Raw genomic sequence first — 25,190 nt, 5'->3', positions numbered from 1 at the left:
GCAAATCTAAAAGCTCCAGGCAGTTGGGGACCATGCCTCTTCGTGTTTGAACTTCGAGAACATTGCACACTGCTTGGCTAGTTAGTAATCCATAAATGCTTATTAGATTGAATTATTTCATTAGCTTTCAATATTAAGACTTCCTTATGCCTCTGTATTACCCGCCAAACTAGAATGGAAGTTCCATGTTTTTAAAAAGAGGGAGACATTTGGTCCCCTTCCTCTTTGATAGTCCTATGCATAGCATAAACTGTGAGATTTCATAGTTGTTATTGCCTAGAAAATTCAGATAAAACATTCAGGCTTTTTTCTTTTTTCTTTTTTTTAAGTGTGGGTATTTCTAAAAGTTGATCATATTTAATTTTAACAATTCAAAATATTTCATGTAGATCAGTGTTCTCTCTAAAGTAAGCTTAAAGGCTGTTCCCATAAGTATAATAAACTATCTAGTAGAATTGAACCACATTTATGATTCTAATCTCATTAGGAATTGGGCTCTAGGCAATTCCTCCAGGCTCCTCAGGGGCAGGTTCTCTCTTCCCCTACCAAATCCTCATTATTTTTTAATATCCTCCACATTAACACTGCTCAGAGATATCATCAAAGGAACACACTGTACTGAAACCCAAGCAACAGAGGGAGACTTTTGCTTGTCTGGTCCCCACAAACATGTCTGTCAAAAAGAAGGTGGAAAAGTGCCTACTGATGAAAGACATCGTGACGGTGCCAAGCACTGTGGAAAAATCATCCATTAGCATTTTGTTGTTATGAACGTTCTCTCCCAGGGGTGCTGCCAGGGCCAGTAAAAATTCAGGTTGTCTGCTGTACAACTTGAGCTAAGTCAACCTTTTCCACGAATTCTTCCAAATGCTACATTCTTAAGTTGGGGAAAACAAGATAAACCCCAGGAACTGTTTAGAAGCACAGTGAAGCATCAGCACTTCAGAAAAGTGCAGTGTGAGCTGAGGGAAGGAAAGGAAAATGGGGCTTGGGAGCATGAAACACCTCAAAGGGAAGGGATTTCGTTCTTACAGAGTTCTTAGGTAAGGCGAGAAGATGGTGGCTCAAAGGCTTTGGATGTGGGCAACCTGGCTTTTGTTTTGTTTATGAAGTTTGCATCAACGTCAATAACTGACTTATCTTTGCTACTGTAAAAACAAGTCTCTGTTAATGAAAAGAATGGCATTGGGTTTGATAAAAATCCCATAAGTTAACAAGACCTGGCTTTAATTAACTAGGATGGATAAATGTTTTTGCTTTTACCAGAAATAAATCACAGTGTGTTACAACTAAGAGGCCATCTCAGGGACACTCGGAAACATGAGGCACATCTGATATATCACTGCAATTGGAACTTACTAGGAGGGACAGAAAAAAAAAAAAGAAAATAGAGAAACTTGGTAGGAAAAGAATGGGTAGAGAGCAACCAAAACATAAAATAGCACTTAAGTTGACTCTGGAATAAAACCCAACTCATGCAATGACAGACAGTACAAAGTTAAATTACACACATGTAAAAATGGTGCTATCCCCAGTAATCATCTGCCATGCTGATGTTCACACAAGATGGCGAAAGAGATGAAACCAACATGAAGTGAGTGTGTGGGGTGCCTTCATTCACTCCTTGAAATTCTCTCTGTAAGGCAAACATCTTGGAGGATGTGTTAACTTATGTAAGACCATACCTTGTACAGTGACAAAGGAATTTGAATCCTGTTTGATGGGAAAATTCACGCTCTTTCCTCTTTACCAGTTTGAATGGATTCAATCGATAGTAGCCAAAATAATAGTTCATGATTATTGACTAACAACGTGATATACTACCCATGCATTTGTATTATATGAATGCACATAATTATGACAATAACCTGTAAGAACGCTGGTATTGTAACTGTTTCCCAGATGAAGGGAGGCGCAGAGAAATTAAGTAAATTGCCAACAAGATAGACTCAAATGCAGACCTTTCACGCTAGTCTAGTGCTCTTTTCACCTTGTCACACAGATCCTCAGTAATGAATAATCCTTACCATTCAATACTGTTTCAGAAGTCAGAATGCCAACAGAGAAATAGAGGTACTTTCTAATTAAAGATGCTTTCTCTGAAATATTTGCCCTCTGTCCTTCTAGCAAAGAACTGGAATCATTGAGTAAATGATAGATCTGAAATTTTTTGGTTTCCAGGCAAGTGTGTGTGGAGAGGGGGGTGGGGGATGGGGCAACACTGGCCGAGGGTCAAAAGATCTAAGTTCTGCACCCAGTTTTTTCAGTCAATTTTTTTATTTCCTGTAATCCTGATTGTATTAACATCTAAAATGAGAGGTTTAAAATACTTAATCACTAAGGTTTCCTATAGTTCTAAAATGCTAACAATTTCTACACCCAAGACTTCATCATATCTCTTTCTCTCAAAACTTCCTAGAATACAGCTCTGCTCATGAAAGTTTCTTAAGGATGTAAGAACAGTATTATCTAAGCTATATAAAAAGAGTCCCAATTCTCATTATGAATGCAAAATACACACAAGGCCAAACAGACTTATTAAGGGGCTCTGAAAACACACCAGTAGTTCAGTATGCAGTTCAGATAAAGTTGTGAATTGTTTTTGAAATGTGATAGTTATTACAAGTATTCAGGAATATACTTCAAAAATAAGCAAATATTATGAACAGTCATTCAAGAAAGTAGTGGGGAAGTAAAACAAACGAAACAATCTTTGAAATCTGGACTGAGGTTTCTACCTGGGAAACAACAAAACAAAACAGGATTCTAGCCAGAGTGCTTTTGTGAAATAAAAGAATAAAAAAAAAATCATTATTCATGGGAGATTCTGGTAACATTTTATTTCTAAGTTATTAATATCACTAAATATTGTGTTAAATCACAGAATGGGTATACCTGGGGATATTCATGGAAATGATTTTCAGACTTCAATTTTCCAAAAAAGTAATTCTAAACCTAATAAGCAAACCCAAGACTGCTCATTTCTAGGAAATGAGCCAACACACTAATTCCTTCTCTATTAAGGGAGAGGACTTGGATGTTATATTGTATTATTATTATTACTACTGAAGCTACAGTTAGTCCAGTAAGGCACGTATGACCTGCTCTAGAGTACATGTGAACTTAGAAGCACCAGGTAGTAAACCCTGATCCTTAATACTGTGACAAACTGAGGTTCTTCAAGTAATTACAGCAATCACTTTAACATTTCTTTCTCAACTCATGCATTGTCTATGAAATGACACCATACTATGGTAAACGCCCATCTGTCCAATGGTATCATTTTGAAATGGTGTTTGTCTCACATACTCCTAACTTTGTTTATATTTTAATTGAAAAGAGATAGGAAATGAAATGAAAGATGGTATTAGATCAATTAAATAGCATTGTCCAATAAGAGCAAGTCAGGAGGGGTCACTTGTGTTCCTTCCGGTAAAAAAAGGAAAGATGAAACTTTCATATAAGAATATAGGATTACTGAACAAAAACAGTTTCCACATTTTACCAATGTTATAGTGACAGACTGAAAACAAGTCATTGTTATATCAAAGTGGGATGAGATTATGGTCTCTCTGCCATCTACTATTCAAACAAACTTTGATGAATATCTACAATGCACCGGGTCTTGTGAAAAGTAAATTAAGGACAAGAACTGTATGATTTCACTCACATGTGTGATATCAAAGAAGAAAGCAACACATGAACAAACACAAACATACAAACACACACACACACACATACACACACACACACACACAAAATGAATAGACCAATAGACATAGACAACCGAATGGTGGTTACCAGAAGAGAACAGGATTGGGTTCTCTTCTGAGGGTCATAGGGGGTCAATAGATGGTGTCAGAAGGAGATCAGACTTTGGGTAGTGAGCATACAATGGAGTATACCGATGTCATATTATAAAGTTGTACACCTGAAATTTATATAATGTTATTAACCAATGTCACCCCAATAAATAAAAATTTAAAAAAGAAGCCATCCATACTTTAAGAAATTCATATTCTAGTTGAGAAGAGATATTTGTGAGTTATTCCTAATTTTCAAGACAGCTGAGCTGCGTGGGTTTTACATTATTCTTAATCTTACTCTTATTCTGACATAACTTTTTCACTGACAACTGAAGAAAACCAAAGAACATATAGGTCAGTTTGTCCCGCAAAGACATCCCAGATTGTCTGTGGTGCTTTCATTATACAGTAACGAGCCAGTCCATAACTAACACTCATAACTAACCTCCTTGAACATACTCTCATGAGTAAGCAAGGAGGTATTTGGCTTCCTACCTTAGTATTTGAACAAATGACCAATGATGTGTGCCTAGGCCACAACCACCTTCTCCTTGCCACTTCAAGTCTTCCCAGGGATTAGTCACTTGATAAATCTGTCATTGAATGGGTTTTAAATTATAGGCTAATCGACAGGGAAAACAAACAAAAGGGTTTATATGTGTTTTTCATTAAGATCTGGGCTCTGGCCTAGGACGCCTCCTCTAGAGGAAGCTAGGAAGGGAAATGTCTTAAATATCCAAAAATTGCTCACCCCAGCCAAAAGACGCACTCATTATACAAGACATAAGTTGAAATGCCAAAAAAAAAAAAAAAAAAAAAAAAGAAAAAAGAAAAGCTTACAAAATTGAGTATAGTCCTCATTCTCTAAGTAATAAACCCAAGGAGAAATATTTTCTACTATAATTGGACAGGCTGGTTCAGGTAATGGAAAAACCACTAAAATAGTGGTCAGAATGCTTGGATTTGGTTCAGCATAAAACTGCTGTATGAACTTAAATATGCTTCTTATCTCTTTATCTCTGGCTTTTTTCTTCATCTGTGCAACAAACAGGCCAGAAAATGATGAGGAGGCTTACAAATCAGATTTCTAGGGATCCATGGAGGTATTGCAGCAGTTCTGCAAACACTTAGTTTTAATGTTATTGTAAAAGGATATTTAACCTTTAGTCCCAACAGTATCTAAAGAAATACCTATGTCTTAAAGAGACACAAATATCTGAAATCCCTAAGGTAGAAGTTTCATCTTTCTCATCAATGCTATAGCATTTTCACTCCTGTGGCCCAATTTCCAGAGATTTCTCTCTCTAGGTCACGGCTGGAAGGGGGGTAATGGTAATCATCTAAGATGGTCCTGCCACGTCCCGCAGCACCTAACATTGCAGCAATGTGAGAACACAGCCAGGGAGTGCCTGGGTGACTCCTAAGAGTTCAGTGTCAGGCAGGATGTTACGTTGCCTGGAACACTGTGCTGTCTCATTTCTTCCTCCTTCTCACGGTCTATTTTCTATCACATTTATGATGAGTCTGATTTTCTCATAGTAGTTGATCGATAAGTGCTTTCAGGGACCCAAGCGCCTAATTTTCTGCTCTGTAAAGAAAAAGGACCTAACATCTTCTATTCCTAGGCCAACTGGAAGAGTTTTCTTTATTAGGGTTTTTCTTAAGCCAGCCTCCAAAGCAGGGATCAGAGTCTTAGGTGAAAAGTGCGCCTTGGATTTACAATAGATTGGTAACTTTTTTCCTTAGAGAGAGACCACCTATCAAAACAGTCTGTTCCGCAGTGCAATTAGAACAGTTTCCTCCTGTACTTACAGGGTCTCCAAGACACAGGACGCCTGTTACCCCATCATTATTATAAGCTGCAAATTCTCTCTATTCTGTCAAATGAGGATGACATTACCTGTCTTGCTTCCTCATAGATGTATGTCGTGGAAAGTGAAACTCAGAACAAATTGATACTCTGACTGAAAAACACTGCCGAGTTTATACAATATTGGATGGCAGGAATAGTAACTAGCTGGATTTACAGTCCATTGTCAGTTGGAAGTACTAGCACAATTCATATGTCTCCTGTGTATAGGTTTATATGCATGTTTAGATGGTGGCCTAAGAGAAAAGGATAAACACAATGTGGTTAAATAAAAGTCAACCTTTCTTCTAAATAAATTGCATTAAGTAGGCTCCATATACCCTGAGAATGCTCATTAAAATAAATGAGCATTGTATCATACAACAAAAACTACAATACCATTTATGTCCAAGACACATTGATGTTTACAGCAAAATTCTTCTATTTTTTTCCATATTCACCGATAGGTACCTCTCCTGCCTTTTTACCCCTCCCTAAAACGTACTCAAGTCCTTTCTCCTCACACCTGCCCACTCCCCACAATAACCAGAACACTTGCCTAATTCTGCCACCCTCCTCAAGATAAAAATCTCCCACTGCTCATTTACAAACTTTAAAAGATATCCAGTTACTTACTGTCTTTGCATCTCTACCACACTCTTTGTGTAATTTCTCAAAATCTGGTGTACTCATAGATCCCCACCATTCTACTGAAAATGCTCATGAAAAGCACTCATGGCTTCCTGAGTTACCCAATTTGGTCGTTTTTTCCTCATTCTCCTTTGGGACTCCACAGCTGAACTTGCAAATGGCCTCTCTTGCTTTCTCTGAAAAGTATAAAGCCCCGATCCTCTTCCTACCTTCGTGATTATTCTGCATACTGATACCTTCTCTTCCTCTTTCCATCTTCTAAATACATCAATTCTATAAGGATTCACGTTTTTGTCTCCCTTGCTCACTGATGCATTCCTAGAACCACGAGGAGTGCCTGGCCTGTAGCAGGCACTCAGAGAGTTGTTGAATAAAGAAGTTTTCCTATGTGCTTAGCCAAATATTAGAAGTCTCCAAAGCTATAGTGCCTGTGACTACTGCATTCACTTAGCAAAAGGAAGAGAAAGGGGAAGGAATCCCTGAGAGGTGCCTGTGCAAGGCCTGTTACATATGTGATCAGAATCCTCTGATCTCTGTGATTACTGCTATTATCCCTCAGTGAGGTCCTAGCTGATGAGTGCACAGCTGATGGAGACCATGTCCTTTCCAACAAGCCTCATGAAATTCTAGCACTCAAACGTCCAAAGTTATAGGTGTATCTCTATTCAGACCTGGTAAGTGTGTTTCATTCGGGGAACCTCCAGACTGAATTATTTTACAATATGCACAGAGCCTAAATGAGAGTTGACAAATGGACGGACCCCAAATTAATCAAAGTAAACATGCTACACCAAAGACATTCATAATGCCATCATTGTGAATACACGTGCTTTTACTGGTAAGAATTTTTATAGTTTCAAATATATTTCCATTTCAAAATAACTGAGGCACCCACGGGCATGTTTTATTTCATGTGCATCCAAGTATTACGAGTTATTTTCCAATCTTCCTTCACTGGGACAGACACCAAAATGATTAGGACAGGGGTCATATAAATGCCTGGATCAACGAAAAGAACCTTCCAACTGCACCCACGATAATGTGGGCGACAGGTTTATTTTTCATAATGGCTAGGCTCTTTTGGAGTTCCTGTAGATAAGCAGTAAAGCTTATCAAGCATCTCCAGTTACAGATCTATCTAAGAAGAGACAGAAATGTTTCTAGAGCTGTGCTTGCTTTAGTTGGAATATTTGCTGTTGAGGATGTATGTGCTCTGACAGCACGCAAGTGATAGCGTTCATCCAAAGCACCTAAGCGCATACTCTTGAAAACAAAGGGACACAGGATAATGGTCATTTTGAGCATCGAGAGAATTCTAAAACTTCCTGACCATAGAGGATCAATACTCATCTATTTTAGAAACAGTTTTGGCAAAGCATCACACTGATTTATTTGAGCTCACAAAGATCTGAGGTAATATTTAGAAACGGATCTTTTCTTTATGTAAACATAGATTAAGAAAAATGTAAATCCCTCATCTACGTTTATTTTTTTTAAATAAGGATTTTAATTATATATTTATAAATCGAGGGTGTTCAATGCCTTAAACAGTTAAGAAAATAAATGGAATTTGGCAGAACATTTGTTCTGATTACTAGATGTTTAATGATACTTGGAACACGAAGAAGCATGTGAAATTACACTCAAGTATGATGCACACAGAACAGCTTGGAAAGGTTCAGATCTCATTTTGACTTAATTCTTTTCTCCTGGAATATAGACAAACCACATTCTTGTTTTCCTCCCCCACTCTCCCCTCCCCTTAGCTTAAACTAGTGTATTGCTTTTGATTGATACTCATCTCCATAATTTGTGCTTTTTGAAGGGATAATTGTTACAAGAATTACATTGTTCATTTTTTTCCAGTAATTGGAAGATATGAATTTAAATCAGTATTCTTATTTCCTAACTGATCAAGCATGGAACATAATTCATGAAATGTATCCAAAATAAATGTTTAACTATTCTATGCAAAGTTGAATGTCGCTTCAAATTTAGTTTGACAGAGGGTTATAGATGGCTGAAAATTTTTCTCCCCAGCAATTTTTCTATTTTAAATGTTACAGCTGCACATATAATAATGCGAAAAGACAGGGGCACTATTACCTGAAAGCTCATACATAATTTCTTCATAAGGCATTCAAGTTATTAACTAAATATACAGGTTAATGATGAAACAGGGCCAACTATATGACATCTGTATCACTACATAACTGCTGTGGTGTTTCATACCATCAACATGTTGCTTTCTCATGGACTGTGTCTGCCCGCAACAAGAGTTTGTATGTGCCAGTTTTGTGTCATGCACCCTTCATGAAAAAATGAACTCACTCAAGTATCCATGCCAGTCATCCATTCTAAATAATTACAAACTACTTATACTCTAAATATTTAGATTACTAGGAATCTCAATGTTGGACCATCACCTTTCCCTGACTGAACAGAGCAGAAGGCTTTCTGATTGCATGTCCTTGAATACAATATTAATACACATATGAAACAGATTAGAATGGTTGAAGTGTTTGAAAGAAAGGAATTTTGATTTTTATAAAGATTGGCGTGAAGATCATTTTTCTTGGTCCAAATTTACTTTGTTAAACATACCCCGATCTCAATTGCAGTTGCCAAATATAAAAGCAAATGCCTATTTTCTTCCAAATCACTTTCTTTTTTATATTTTTCTGTCACGTGTTTTTCAGATTTTCGTATCAACATAGCACAGGTAAGAATAAAAGTCTAGAATTAAATCCAAACATGATGTACTTGTGAGGAAAACACTGAACAGTCCAGTACTAAAAACGGGCTCATAAAGGAGGAGAGATTTGTCTTTCTGTTTGTGGGTATGATTGGTTTTAAAACTGATTTGGGGGCGGGGCTTGCTACGCAACCCCCCAGCAACATTCACAACTTCTCAGTAATGGTCTTTTGTTATGGGCAGTGCTTGGTTGCAGGTTTGGGAAGAACAATGTAAAATTGCTCCAAGAGGTATTCCTGAAAACAGGCAGCCTCTCAGTCTCTCCACTTTTTTTTTTAAGACAATTAGTTTGCTAATGAGCAAGGAGTGAGTGATGCTATGAAAGTCCAATGTTGGAATCCAGGTCACAACCGAACAGTCAGTCTGGACACTCATCCATATCTCACAAATCTAGAAAATCTCATTGAAAATTATAATGTCTCAAGCTCCTATTTATAAACGCTGAAAGCAATTCTTAATCTTGCAGAGATAAAGAGTAAGGAAAGAAGCAAAAAAAGTATTAGACTAACCGTTTGACCTTAAAAAACAACAACATTGAAATTGAATTAAATACTTGGAAGAGGTAGCCCTATTTCCCTCCAATTGATCTGTACGTTCCTAAAAGAGCCATGTTTAATTTTGTTCGTGTGTCTGAAGACTGGTTTTAAACATGTCATTTTAAACCTCAGATTGCATATACTCAGTACCGCCAACCACTATGGGCTGCATGACAGTTTTTCTGCACATGCCTTAATTACTGATAACACTTTCTCCTTTTTGGCAGAGCAATCTCCACATGGCTTAAGTGATGGAACACTGGATTGGGACAAAACCTGAATTCCAATCACGGTACTTCCATCAGCTGCCTACATACGCTTGGGCTCTATTACTGCCAACACGAAGTAACCAGAAGGTAAATCTCAATGGGTGGTCGACTTCCTAGGCTATAAGGACCCCTGTCCTGTTGGGGGCACTGAGGAAAAAAAGTTTGAGAACCATTAAGCTTAATTCTAAGATCAGCTCTTTCAGCCCTTAATTCCTCTATAGAATGAAAGGGTTTACAAATTATCACAAATTCAAATGAATCTATGTTGCTTTAACCTAAACTATAAATGATCCCTCACCATAAGCTATCTATACATGTAACATCTGATAAATGTACATCTAAGACAACAAAAAACAATAAACACCTTTTTTCCAATAAAAAACATAAACTGTAAATAAATATCTTTTAAAAACCTTCTGGAAACATAATTCTCCTATGTCTCTGAATTTGAAAAATACTGCCTGTAAAATTGCTTTGGTTTAAACCCAGTTTCCGTTATAGAGAAGGAAAAAGGGGAAACCAACTGGTGGTTAATTTATGCATTAATGGATGTATTAATGTGATGGCAGACTCAACTGTTTGCTATTTATTGAAAGCTTATGTCCCTCTTGTGCTGGGCACTGGGGTTGGAAGGAAGGGGCTGCCCCTCAACTTTCGTGATTATAATATGAGAAAGAGTCTACTATGTGCCTAATCTGGTAGAAAGAGCCTGAGGTTTCAGAGGAGGGAGCCTTGGGAAATCAGAGATGGTTTCGTGTATGATGAGGAAACCTTGCCAGGCCACAAAGGATTGGTTAAAAGGTAGAGTGGCAGACTGTGAGCAATCCAATTAGAAGAAAAAGGCAGTGATAGAAAACTTAAGGACTTCAAACTTAACCTGACAGGGAATAGTGAGCCACAAAAGGTGTGTAAGAGAGAGGAATGACAATCTCTAAGTAATTTGTAGCATGGCTTGAATATAGGCAAGATATGATAAAGGCCAAATTAGAATGATCGCAGCAGGGTGCCAAGGAATGAGTGTATATAATGGGCCACGGGGCTAAAATTAGCATAATTTGGCAATCAACTGGATGCAGAAGCCGAGGGTGGAAGAGTTGCCAAAGATGCATCTGAGATTTTTGGCCTGGACTTCTATGAGAAAAGTGGAACCTTACCTATATAGGGCAACTAATCAAAGAGACGGTTTGTGTTGTGTTTATATTGGGTGGCGGGAAAGTCAGAAGATAAGTACACAAGTCCTTTCAATCCTAGGGATTATAAAAATTGTCGATGCTCTGGCTTTGGAAATTTTAAATTTGAGATACTCAAAACATTTCCCAGTGTAGGTTTTCCAGCAAAAAACTCGAACTTTCCTGCAGCTGGAACTCAGAAAAACATGTGAATCCAGATAATTAGGTTTGAAAAGCCTTTACGTAGAAATAAACTTGCAGCAGTAAGAGAAACCTCTAAGAGACAATGTTTAGAAAGTCACTAAAAGCCACTTTTTTGGGGGTCACATTTGGGGGTACTGCAGAGTCCAGGATAAGCAAAGAAGATAGAGAAACACACTCAGAGGAGGAGGAAACACAGGAGAATTCAGTGTCTCAGTTGTCGAGGGAGGAGATCAAGGATTTCCACACGGACACATAGAATCAATCAATGAAGACCGATAGGGGACTGATAGCAGTGGATAACAACTTCATCTGTGGTCTCGGCTGCTTCAGTACAGCGGTAATAGAAAGCAAGTGGTGGGAGAAACGGCACCCTGTAACTACCGTTTGAATGCTGTGCCAGTGAGAGGAGGGATGGAAGCTTTCGAAGCAGTACAGTCAAGCAAAGGATTTTAATGTAAAGGACAGCTGAACTTATCGTTAGAAATGGGGGCAGGCAACTGCCAAAAAGGGAACAATGAATGAGAAAAAGTGCAGAAGAGGTGGGAGGGGATGAGATCAAAGAGCTCAGGTGGAAAAATATTAGGTGTCTGAGTTTCTTTTCCCATGCACGGAGCCAAAGAAATAAAAGTGTCAATAGTCTATAGACAAAAGTACTCCGTTAAAAAGTTTTTCTTCTTGTCTTAAAAGAAATGCCGCCCTTTTTTCCCCAGAGCTAATTCAACCTCATCTCACCCTCCTCCCTATTCTCAAGAACAATTTCTTATCGACGTGTTCCTCTCTGGTCAGTTCTCCACGTTCCCTACTCAGGTCTCCTGTTGACAATGCAGGACGGGCTCAGGCTGGTGCCATGCCTAATCTACGCCTTGTGTGTATCTGTTCTGATTGCCAGATAGCCTCTTCACAAATATCACCCCTGTAATCTGAATAACGCCACGCTGAAGGTAGCATTCCCATTTTATGGACTGTCTAAAACCTCGATCATAGGAAGGGTCGGGTCTATGACTTAAGACTCGGTCTCACTCTGAAGCCTCGTGTTTCTTTCTCCTGTGCAGAGCTCTCTCTAGATACTTGTCAAGAGGCCGGCAGTGGACTCTGTTTCTGTCTAAACATTACAAAGTACTGGCGTGCTGTCAGAGACCAAACTTTAAATGGCTGCAATAGCTTGATAGATGGTGTGAAAATTTTATGGTCCTTCCGTCAGACACCATAATTTATTATCACATAATACACAGTTAGAAGAACCAAAAGAAACCATCCCACAAGGGCAAACAATGTGGGAGCGGGGGCCCTTTGACACTCTGAGGCCACAGGCATTATATGGATCCAATAAGAAGGCGGTTGCTACGAGCGAGGGAACCACCTCTTGATCTTGCAAAATGTTTTTGGACACCTAAAGGCTCTTTTATTGCTGTGGTTGATTAAAATGAAAAGCTTAAACGACTAAAATGTTCTTTTTGATGAGTTTTTGCCATGAACTATGGACCTTGTAGTCCAGTGGGATTCGAGCCCTTTGATCCTGGGCACTCACATAAATTCAGAGTCATAAAACAACATTGGATTTGATTTTACTAGTGTGGCTGATGTTGCCAGATTTGTAATGCAATCTTGTTTTCTCCCCTCCTCAGTTTTGGGCCCGTCCACTATTGTTTTATAGCAAAAGGAAAGGAGTTTCCATTTGTTTTTGGTAATCAAGCTTCAAGATTGAGCCACTACCCACAACGTTGGAATTTCACACAAAAAGAATGATATTCTACCATATTCATCAACGTGAGAATCAATGTTATTTTATGTGCTGAAAATATCAAAAAGAAAAACTCTTTTCTGCAGGAAAATAATTATAGATTCACTACTTAAAAGGGTTAGAAGATGATGTGGTTAAGAACGACATAACAGGAGTTTGAAGTAGGAAAAATACGATCAGAGGTAACTTCATGAATTTCCGCAACACTTATTGAAAAATAAATTTTAAATAATAAAAAAAACAGATTATTTATCAATGAGGGGCAGGCCATATCTTAGTTTTCAAATTTCATTTTCCTAAAAAACAAAAAAAAATGGAATCTGTGGGAGAAGTAAAGAAATATTCAACGAGACATTTGTTTAACAAAAAGACATGCGATGAATATAACTCAGATATTTAATTCACTTCCTTTCCTAATCTTCTAAATCATTTTTTCTGTGTAGGTAGCTGTACAGTAGAACAGCCCCATAATTTCTAATTCTAGAAGTGAAAGCTTTACTATAAAAGGTCTACGAAGGAACAAAAATACAAGTAATTTTACAGAGGCCAACTGGATCACTAGTTGGTCACAATTATTTATTTTTTAGGGAGTAAAACATCAGTTTGGGCTCACTGAGAAAGATCCATGATATAGTTAGCCTGTTCACTACACCAGGGAATACTGATTTAAGTTGGACAAAAAATTTTTAGCCATGTTATTTTTCATGGATTACTTGAAAGCAGGAAAATTGCTCACCAAGAGTATTTTGTGAGTGATTTGGGGCACAAGAGGCATGAGTAGTCTCAACAATTCTAATTTGAAGAGTTACCATCAAATACAGCAGTGTCACGATCCCATGGGCAAGGCCTCATGACGTTTTCAGCTGCAGTCTCCCAATCCCTGCTGAGGTCCCCATGAATATTTCAGAGTATGATCGGTCCAGAGCAATATACCTCCTGCCTTCTGGTATGACTATATTAGATTATGAAACTGCTGTTTTACAAGTTAAAATTGGTCACATATCAGCAATTTCATATGGTTCAATTTATAATCTCCATCCGAATTTGCAAAAAACACAAAACATTAATCTATGTTTTCTCAATTAATACTTTAAATTATACTGTGATATCTATATATTTGCAGCAAATAAGGGTCCTGGTGGGGGAGGCAGTTTTTTGAAAATGCAAATCTCTTCATGTCACACATTCCTCTGCTCAGTAGATTATCATTGTTCTGAGGATGAAATTGAGAAATATTAAAAAGACCAACAAACGCTTCCAGAATCTGGCCTCTTGCCCTTCTCCACTTCAGTGTTTTTTAAACTAAAGTCCATTAACCATTAATGGGATAACAAATCAATTTAGGCTTTTAAAACCAGCATTTTTCAAACAGGAGAGCTGAATATATCAGAGATCAAATGAAATAAGTTGTGTTTAGTAGAACTCTAATTTCTCACACACACACACACACACACACACACACACACACACACACAATGTAATCTAGGTCTCAAAATAAAATGAATTTTTAAAAATTCTGGGATGCAGTTGAAACATTTGAAGTATACTACTCCAGAGCTTCATCCCATTCTATTTGTCACTTACTGTGTTCCAGTCACACTGGCCTCTCTGCAGTCCTTCAAACCAGCCAAGCACCTCATCACCCTTCAGACCTCTGCTTAAATGTCGCTCCCTACAATTATCCTTCCCTGACCCTCCAAATCGAAATTATATCCTATTATAGCATCTTGTACTATATATTTCTCCACGATATTATACTTACTGAGTGACTATTTTATCAATATCTGTCGCTCTGACTGGACTACAAGGTCCCAGAAAGGACCATGTTTGTTCTGCTCCTTCCGGCATCTTGTACAGTGCCTGACACCCAGAATTGAATACACAGTGAATGAATAAATGAATGAATGATAGAGAGACCTCTAATTCCCTTTTGATGATTTATTTCATTTTTAATGAAACACAAATGATTGATTTCATAAGGCCTTGTTTTTAGGTGGCTCAATGTCTCCTGTCATATAGACTGTATTGGCCATAAGTACAACATGATTGCTTCTGTAAGTGCATTAAGCATTATGCCTATGAATATAGACATATACATACATATACGTGAATGCTGTTCTGTGAAATAAGCTAAGAGAAATTTTATTTTTCATGTTTGAAGCAAAGCTCTGAACTGGAATGCTGCTTCAATCCTCAAAAGAATAATGACTTTGAGTTTTATTAAGAGAAAAAGGGTCGAGCTGACCTCCAGTGGTGAGATTGGGGAATGGCTTCTAAAATAATTGTAAAATACCCAGATTACCTATAACACAAACCCACACATAGATGCAATATATTTATCACAATTAATACTTTAAATTATGTGTGTTATACATATTTGCAACAGATAGGAGTCATTCCATACAGAGTATTGAAACTAAATAAGCATAATTGTATCACAGAGACACCTACAGCAGCTTCCAGAGACAGGGAAAGAAATTACCACTTATCTATGGAAATCACAAGATCTAAGACGTGACAAATCTCTTAGTTGAGATATAAGATCTGGAATTCACAAACCACATTAAAAGTAGATAATTTAAAGATACTAACAGTCACATTAGCATATGGTCTAATATTAGTTAATATTAAATACTTAGTTTAAGCTGCCTGTTGTTATTTAGTCTTCATCGTAGAAATCCTATTTTCCTAACTAAACAGTAAATCCTCTGAATCTAGAATCCATTCAGTACGATAATCCAGGGTATGTGCTAAGTATAGTGTACGGCATATAGTAATATGTAATAAATGTTAGAAGCTGTTGTTATCACTATTAAATGATGTTTTATTTCTAGCACATCTCATATTTGACAAGCGCTCAATTAGTGTTTCATTAAAAAAAGATAAACTGTTAAATATTTAAAATTATACTTTAGGAAGTTAATTTTTATAGCAAAAATAATTTTGAAGTGCAACTTGTTACTTACGCCCCTCAAATCTAAAACTCATGTTACTTGCGCCCCTCAAATCTAAAACAAATGCTAAAACTCTTCAGGTTTTTTTACATATTCAGATGTTTCCTTCACAATACCACGGCAGCCATCATATTGCCATTAACAGGAAGTAATGGAAGTGAGAACATCACACTTGTAAAACAAAATTGTTAAAAACAATGCTCTTTGGAACATTGGTTGTAACACTAATCACAGAATGTTTTTCTTTTATATAGGTACATGGGTAATACTGGAAGAACTTTACCACCACAAAATACTCTTTGAAAGCCACGGACTTAAACTAAATGCTGTATCATTTACTGGTCATCGACCACATGCCACTGTACCTCCAGTCCCATACTTTTCACAATACTTGCAATCAGCGTCCTATCAACCAAGTTATAATATCATCATGACCACTGTTCAAGTGAGAAACGAAAGCCCAGAAAGGTTTATGTAATTTGTTCAAGACACACATCCAGTAGGTAGTGGAGATAGGATTTAAACTTAAGGCATATTCCACATCTGTGTTTCTACTCAGCTGTTGTGCCTACAGTTATGTTGCATTTTTTCCCAATGAATGGCTAGCTGACTTCATTACATAGGTTCATTTTTCAGTATATTCTGCTCCTAAGGTCCATCACTTTTAAGGACTGATATTCTACCCAAGAGTATAGATCAAGTCCAGAAACAAGGTCATGTCATGAATACTCTCTAGGCAAGGGCCTTCGGGTGTAAGAACTTTCAGAAACAGTTTACTACAGACGTTAAGAGAGCCACCTTGAAGGGTTGGTGTAATAACTCAATTAATCCTCAAATAGAAAGACTGGCACATAGTAAATCAATAAATACCAGCTATTGTTGTTGTTATGCCTCCACTAGGACACAGAGCAAGCTAGAAGAAGTTGCAGTAAAATGGTCAAAGCATGCACATGTGTGCACATATGTACACACAAGCACACAATAAATCCACATTATGGATTCCTAAGCCCACCTGGGGTTGGACTTGTTAAAAGAGACAACAGGTGCCGTTTATCACACAGCAGTACATCCTACAAATAGGTGATAGCATAGGGAACAACGACATCATCCCATCTACTTAAGGAATCAGTCATATTGGCAGCTCTGCTGGAGATAAGATTTAAGAACAGCTAAAGAACTTCCATATTTAAACTGCAAAAATCAAAGAAGTAAGGAGCTGGCAAGATGCACAGAAGTTTCGCCCCTGTATTTTCTTACTTAAATGTATGGTCTCAGAAATTGACTTCTCTGAGACTCAGGTTTCAAATCTCTAAGATGAATATACACAAATGTCACGATTATGGTAACAAATACTAGAGGCTCTTCCTCAAACTGGGCTCAGGACCCGTTGTGAGAAATGAAGCTGAAGAGAGAAATCTTCTCCCTGCTCCTTTCTTCTGTACTTAGGTAGGAAGAACAGCTTGTCATTTCTAAAATCAGTGAAGTAAGAGGACTCTGTTGCTATTTTTCTCTTTCTCAACAGCACACAAATGTCCCCATTGTTTTGTATCATATAAGGAGCTTGTGTAGGGTAAGAACACCAAATGATCTAGAGGTCTTTGTTGCAGAATGAGGGGAAGAGGGTAAAAGAAAAGTTAGAAAACTAACTTTTAGAATACTAAAGAAAGTAAATCAAATCAGTTGAGACGGTGACTGTGGAAATGGAGCAGATTTAGAAACTGGACAGACCTGGTTAGTAAATGTTGCCATCACACTAACCAGCTGTGAAATTCAGGATTGCACTTTACTTCTCTGAGTCTCAATTGATTAGAAATTCTGTATATGAAGCACCAAGCAATGTACCTGGCAAAGTTGGTACTTCGTACTCAATAAATGACTATATTTATAACCATCTCCAATTAAGTCAAAAGCAAAGAGCATTCAGCATTTAAACTCTAAAAATCAAGCAAAACTTTTCTTCGTACCCCTTCCTAAAAATGTCCTATAACTTAGACCATACACAACTTTTTGCCGAGCTCATCTTTCGCTCACCCTTCCAACACTGCTGCCCTCTCTATCCCACCAATAGCCCTTTCAAGGGAAGAACAGGAAGAAGGAAGAAAAAGAAAAAGGAAAAGAATGAACCTATGTAATGAAGTCAGCTAACTATTTGTTGAAAGAAACTCAACATAAGTGTAGGCAGAACAGCTGAGTAGAAACACAGATGTGGAATCTTCCTTGAGCTTGAATCTTTTTTTTCCCCCTTGAGTTTGAATCTTATCTCAGCTACCTACTGGATGTGTGTCTTGAACCATTTAAACCTTTCTGAGATTCAGTTTCTCACCAAAAACGTGGTTGTGATAATATTATGTAAAAGTCCACAAAGGTTGAAAAGCTCAAGGGACTTTTGCTTAGTTCTCCTGAAGCCGTGGAGAGTGAATGAGGACGTTCTCACTCCGCCTTTCCATGCTCCATACCAGTCACCAATTCAGATGTCTACAGTGCCAGGCAATCAGCATAAACAAGCAAAGGATCCCGGATGTAAGACAACAGGAAATGTGGGGAAGTGTTGTGGCAAATTAGAACATATGTGCTCATTTAAAATTATTCAAATATGACTTTTGTTTGGACATATGAGTTTAATTACCTGCTAGACCATCCAGATGGAAATATGTGCTAAAAAGAATGAAACAGGTTCATAAACTTAGGATTGAGGCAAGCATTTTTTTGACCAGTTTAGGTTTAGACATTCACCAGATTGGACTATTTTTTTTAACATTTAAAATAAAAAAAAAATTTTTAACCACAAGAAACAAAAAAATGTATTACGACTTCCAGAACTGCCCAAATTATTTTTTAAACCATGATCTAAATTTTTTTCACATTTTTTTAATGTAAAATTTTCTTTGGCAAATTTATCCCCAATAATAAATTTTCACTTTAGAACTTAGTTTACATTTATATAACAGTATACACTAAGTTGATGTTCATCAAGATATCTCTCTAAGTCTAAGCCCTGATGGTTTATATATTCCTTTCAAAATGTAGTAAATATCTTTTAAGCTGTCATTCTCAAATATATTTGAGAAATGATATTTCTCAAAGATATTCTGGAGAAAAAAATATGACTTCAACATCTAAAACTTCTTCATTTCTGTTACAGCGTAGAAGTTTATCATCCAACCCATAGTGGTCTATCTGAATAAGGCTAAGTTTGTCGTTCTCCTCAGACATGGCTGACTACAACTCGTAAAGCAACCACTGGCTACAGCTCCCCCACTTCCTTATTACAACTGTAATAAATTAGACAGGTCATTCTTTGATGTCTACATTTTGACTAATTTTAGCCTCCAAAGAAGGTCTTCTTTCTCCTGAATCTGCTTCTTTGTTTTCTCTTTGTTTAATCCTGTTTGGGAAGATTCTCACTCACAATGTCATTTTTGAGATGACTGCAAGACCCAGTATCAAGTGATTTAGATTCACATGCATTGATATTCTTGAAGGTATTTTCCAAATATGTACTTTCTTCAAATTCACTGTCTATGTCTTTAAAATTTTCTTGAAATTCCAAACAGTTTTCTTCTGTTGAAGATGCTGGTTTCTCTGAAAGGGTCTAATGGTTTTCTTCATCCTCTACTTTAAGATGTTTTACCACACTGGAACAGGAATTAAATGAAGATCTAGTTTTCCCTAACCGTTCTCTAAGTGTTGCACTCACAGGATTCCTATGGTACACACCACTAGATGGCTTTCTGTCTCCATGTATCTAAAGTAACCATCACAAAATGTCTTATTTCTGGAAGCTCCATTAGTGTTATTCCCTTCAAATAGGACTTTTTAAATGACACTGCTGACCAAACTTTGAGTTGCGTTTGATAATGCAAAATTTAAGAACTCTATGGCTCTCCCAAGACTGCCTCCAAAATAGCCTTCTACCAAAATACTGAGTCATGAAGGAATTTCCAAGGTCCACTAAAATCATTTAAAACTATTCATGACATTTTGGGCTAGTTTCCTAGCACTGTTGTAGGGAATATGGGCAAAGGGGACCTGGGAGACTTTGGGATTGAGATGGGGCAGACACACAGGACCACTCTGCCCAGACCAGCAGGAAGGAAACTTAGAGCACCTAGTCCTACACTCTGACTTATCGCTGAATAACCTGTTATTCATCCTATGGTAGAGGACGATGCAAAACTCAGAATTATTGAGTGAGACAGAATAAGTCTGGAGAAAAGGAAGCACTCCCCACAGGCTCTAACAGACCTTCCTTCCCCCTATCTCATGAAGAGTCAGAAGAGCAAGAGGCCAACATTCAAAGAGCCACCTGTACCCACCCTAGCCTATTGCCTAAGGTAAAAAATTACGGAAAAAAGAAAAACTAGCTTGGTCCATGTGAGTGACTCATGCTTAGAGTTTAACATTCAGTAAGGATGATTGGAGCTGACGGCACATGAAAGAGGAATACAAAACTGGCATCAGCTTCCATGATACAAATGAGCAAGGCACATATTCCTTGTTCTACAACCAGAGTCTCCATCAGCAACCATAATATCTGAATTATGGGGGCAAGACAGCATCCTGCAGGTTGCAACAAAGGGCTCCTGGGCTGCTAAGTCAGCTAGGGAATTAATTGCTTTGTATTTTCCATCAAAATTCAATTCCAAATGTACCTGTAGGCTTCTAGGTAGCCAGTGGCCTAAAAGGTATCTCAAACCAGGAAACCAATAAACTACTAAACTCATAATGTTATATTATACATCCATAATGAAACAATGAATTAAAATATTTCTCAACGTTTAAAATTTTTTCTTCTTTCTTGGCGTCTCAGTAATGAATGATACTAATATCAGCACTTGGGGGAATATCATAAGGGTTTGATGAAATCATCATATTTCATCTTTGTGAAAGTTTTGTTTATTGGTCTACAAATTACTCCCTTTCCTTCACAGCAATCTCTAAGAATTAACAGACTTAAATGTATTGTGTTGATAGAAAAGAACATAACAAATGGAAAAGGCTCAGGATTTATGTGTCTTTATAAATTTAGCTGCATCAGCTCATGTAGTCCGTACTCAATTTCGTTTCAACAGCAATGTGTATACTATTAGAAATGGACCAGAGGGGTGGGTTGGAGATAGAAAAAGTAAGGAAATCTACAAGTTTCTCTTAATGGAGGCCAACATATCATTTGGCTCTCTTGGGGACAACAAGGTACAGCGTAAGTTAATTTCCACTTTGGCGTCCATCCCTGGATCATTTCACAGAGGGAGTGATCGTGTTAGAAAACTGACTGCATTGCACAATGATCAGGGGCCTGCCAAAGGCCATTGCTCAGTAAACTTTCCCCTCAGTGAAGGGTGAAGCATGTGATGAATGGGGTAAAAGAAAAGGTTCCTGAAAAGGAAATGTCATTGTTGGCTAGTCCTTTTTCTTCTATCCCACAACCCAAAGAACATTAGTTAGAAACAGATAAAAACAATCTGTCATTTCCATGGCACCTACTTCCAAACTGCTTAAAATGCTGGTCAAAAACAATATTCTTCAATTACACAAAGCTGCTCAAAAGCCAGACAAGAGGTATGAATAGTTTTTTTTCCAACTTTCAAAATTGAGGAAGCAGAGAGCCAAAGAAGTCCTACCCATCCTACGCTAAAGCTTCCCTCCTGTCACAAAGAACTGGACCCCCTATAGATGTGTCATTAACCTGTTCTAAGAGCTGCCTTGCTCCACTGAGTCCGGCATCTGGAAAAGCACTAGACTCTGCTTCATTCAGACTATGACTGAAAACCTGAACACAGTGCTCCACAGAGGCAAGGAGAACAGAGACAAGACCTCTGGTTAGAAAGGAGAACCTTTCTTGTAGAAGAAACTACAAGAAAAGAAGTGTGGGGGGGGTGTAAATAATAAGGATTTAGAGATTCTAAGTTAAATATCTCTAAGGCTGAAAACACAATGTGATGGATAATTGAAACCTTTTTTCCCCAAAGGTGCTATTAGAGATTATATAGCCTGGTCCCTCATTTTAGAAATTAGGAAATTGAGCCCCAAAGCATCGCCTAAAGTTCATGTTGTTCATCATGCCAAAACTAAGACCTAAGAATCCAAATCTTCTGATTCTAAATCTAATGTTCTTTACATTAATGCTGTGTTGATTATTGGAAAGAGATTTGGCTTCAAAGTTAGACAGATCTTAGTGGATTCAAATTTGCTTCCCATCTAACTAGTCTAGGACTTCTGACAAGTCAATCTTTGAAAGCCTCACGTTTTATCATCTGTAAAATGGGAGGGATCTATTACTTTGTTTATATTTCTCTATTTACTCTTTATAATACTAATGCTAAATGACTGGAAAAGACGTTGGCACACAGTAGAGATTTTATTAGAAATTAGGCACTAGTATTTTTCAATCATAAGTTGTCATATAAGAAATATTTATGTATCAGATATGTGCGATGCACTTTGGTAGGTACTTTAAAAGATATAATGATCAAATATACAGTGATGGAAGGAGAACTGACTTTGGGTGGTGAACACATAATGGGATTTATAGATGATGCATTAGAGAATTGTACACTTGCAACTTATTTAGTTTTGTTGACCACTGTCAGCCCAATAAATTTTCATAAGAAAAAAAGATATAGCAACAAAAGTCATTGCTCCCTCCTGGGTGCCTACACTCTGCAGATTAATAAGCAGGACCTTGGTGGCAGGCAAGTGGGGCTGAACCCACTCAAAGAATTTAATTTGAACTCAGGAAGTGGATTATGCATTGAGGTAAGATTATGGGAATCAACAGAACGGTATTCCAGAAAATAGGTTACTTGGGGAGAAAATAGAATTATGTAGAAAACAAGTTACACAGTTTTCTGTCTTATACTTCCTCTCTATACATGGTAAAGTCCTAACAGGAGAACCAGATATTTCTCAAACTTATTTGACCATGAAATCTTTTTATCAAGGAGCATTTCAGAGGCTCACTGTTCAGTGGAACAAGCTTCAGTAAACCTGGTTTAGATTACCCTGAAAGAGAGCACAGAGGCAGGTAAACAGCTGGAAGATGACGTAAAAATCACCCTAAAAAAATAAGTCCAAGGTCCCAAGGAAGTCCTCAACCCAAAGAGCCTGAGGACCGCTCTAAACTCAAGTTGCCTCATCTTGAGGAGATTCATGCAGGGGAAAGGGAATGAAAAGTAACGCTTGCTGAGCCACGTGCCACATAACTTGTGCCACTGGATGTGTGTCATAGTGAACCATCCTGGAGGGGAAGTATCATCAGCAGCATGATAACTATTGTACTGATGCTGAAACAGAGAAAACTAAGTCCCAGAGAAGTTGATTCATTTCCCACCATCACAATACAAGGAGTTCAACGGAATCCTGACTCCAAAACCTGAGTTCTTTCACATTCTCATCATACATAAAATAATGTCACATCCAATTCTCTAACTACAATAGGCAAAGATCAGCTGTATAGTCACACATTTTGCATGACAGCTGTGATGGTGATTTTCAAAGCTTGCTCCTAAGCAATCTCAAAGAAATAATTCCGTATTTATACAATGGGAGAATTAATCTTATCACACGCTTTAGAAGGGCAGATCTGAACTATGTTTCTACCCGGTAGTCATGAAATTGTACAATGGCTGCCACAGTCAAAAATGTCTCAAATAAGTGAAAACTTGTAAAGATAAGATGTCAAGTTTTCAAAAATGAAGTTCGTAACATATACTTATCCCAAACTGAAAAATGACCCACATGATGCTGAGTATCATGAAGTAATCACAAACTCTCAAGGCAGTGTCTGCTAAATGAAGGGCACACTTGGACAAAATTACAGAATTTTGCTGTGGTTACATTGCAAATGACATAAAATAGTGACATCACGGAAAGTGACCAGCTGCCACTCTCCTATCAGAGACTTGAACAGAAAAGTCACCCAGTGCTTTGACTTTGTGTACAAGGCATATAAACATAAAGCTCTGGAAACGAATTCATTCAGGTCATCAATAAACCTTTGCTTTTGAACTACAGGAGAGTATGTAAGTATGTAAGTCACTACACATTTTGAAAAGCTGGTCCAAGGACCAAGCTCTGTACCCATTCTACAGAGCAGGCAAGAGAGTAAAACCTCCAGACTCGTCCACCGACAAGCCTTGGGACTCTGGGTTAAAAACGTCAACCTCCAACCGAATTATTTTAGGTGGTAAGGATCCCAGGTGCAGGCGGGGGAACCGAACAATTAAGTGATTTCCCTACAAACCTATAATCAAAAGCAGAATGGAAAACTGATTTCAGTTTCTCTGTTTATTGCATCATGCATTTTCTTTCAACTCTATGAAAACATCCCCCAAAAACGAAATGTGCTACATATAAATTTTTGTATATGGTGACAGGATCAATCACTTTTCCTGTGTACTTTAAGCATGAGATCTTCCTTATTCTAGAAAGGCATGCTGAAGAAGTCCTGAAATACATCTGACTTGTCCATGATCTGTAAGTGGGGAAAGAAAACCCAACAGGCAAGTGAAGGTTGCCGATGGAAATCACGTATAAGAGATGAGCACTGAGATTGCAATTCTCCCACCCATTATCCTCTACTAGTTCTGCGACAATAGATGTGACTTGGTTACTTTGTGAAATAAAACAGGTAGAGATGACACTCAGTGAAGGCCCACAAGCAGATCCAGGGTAGGTTATTGTCTGTTTTATGAGCTGCATCTGTTCTGACTAGTTGGTGTTGCTGCCAGTCTAGTTGTTTTATTTTCTACATCTACTAGACAACAAGGGTTAATTAAAGCGTAAAGGAGGAGCCAGGCAAGTGAAATGGCCCAGGGTGGGGACAATGGCAACCTAGAGCACAGGTGTCCCAGCTGAAGCAGATACCTGTTCCTCAAATCCTACAGGTTGTATTCATACAGGAGAATAGGCCCACGGGACCCAGACTTGCCAAATTTTTTAAAGAAGCAGCTAGAAATCCCTCCATATTTTAAAATAGTTATTCCTGATTCAATCTTCAAAATGCTATTTGCTAACAAAACACTTCTCTAGAATAAGAGTTGCCAGTTTCCTATGGAGGACTGTCAGTCCATGACTGCTGAAATAGTTCTAACCTACAGTTAAGTGTATAGATTGGGTACACTGCCCTGTCCTGATGGCAGTAGTGGGCCATAGCCATGGGGTTTCAGCCATTATAAATATAGGTACAAATCATAAGCATGGGGCAAATTCTTTTTTAAGTTTACTAATAGCATTAAAAGAGCAGATAATTCTTTCA

General features: G+C 37.8%; 1 protein-coding gene and 1 pseudogene across 11 annotated transcripts in view; both read right to left on the bottom strand.

Moving 5' to 3' along the window:
- The window catches only part of FMN1 (formin 1), a 437,062-nt gene that overhangs the window by 238,647 nt on the left and 173,225 nt on the right, over nt 1–25,190 (bottom strand). The gene's annotated exons all lie outside the window — the stretch shown is intronic.
- On the bottom strand, nt 19,013–20,453 carry LOC308497480 (swi5-dependent recombination DNA repair protein 1 homolog; annotated as a pseudogene). The gene is made up of 2 exons: nt 20,382–20,453; nt 19,013–19,679 (listed from the first exon to the last, which is right to left on the bottom strand). The product of its transcript is annotated as a swi5-dependent recombination DNA repair protein 1 homolog (transcript).

The sequence above is a fragment of the Rhinolophus hipposideros genome, assembly GCF_964194185.1.
Source record: "Rhinolophus hipposideros genome assembly, chromosome: 5".
NCBI classification, from domain to species: Eukaryota; Metazoa; Chordata; class Mammalia; order Chiroptera; family Rhinolophidae; genus Rhinolophus; species Rhinolophus hipposideros.
Note: the sequence above shows the minus strand (reverse complement) of the source record. Positions and strands in the feature narration are given on the sequence as shown.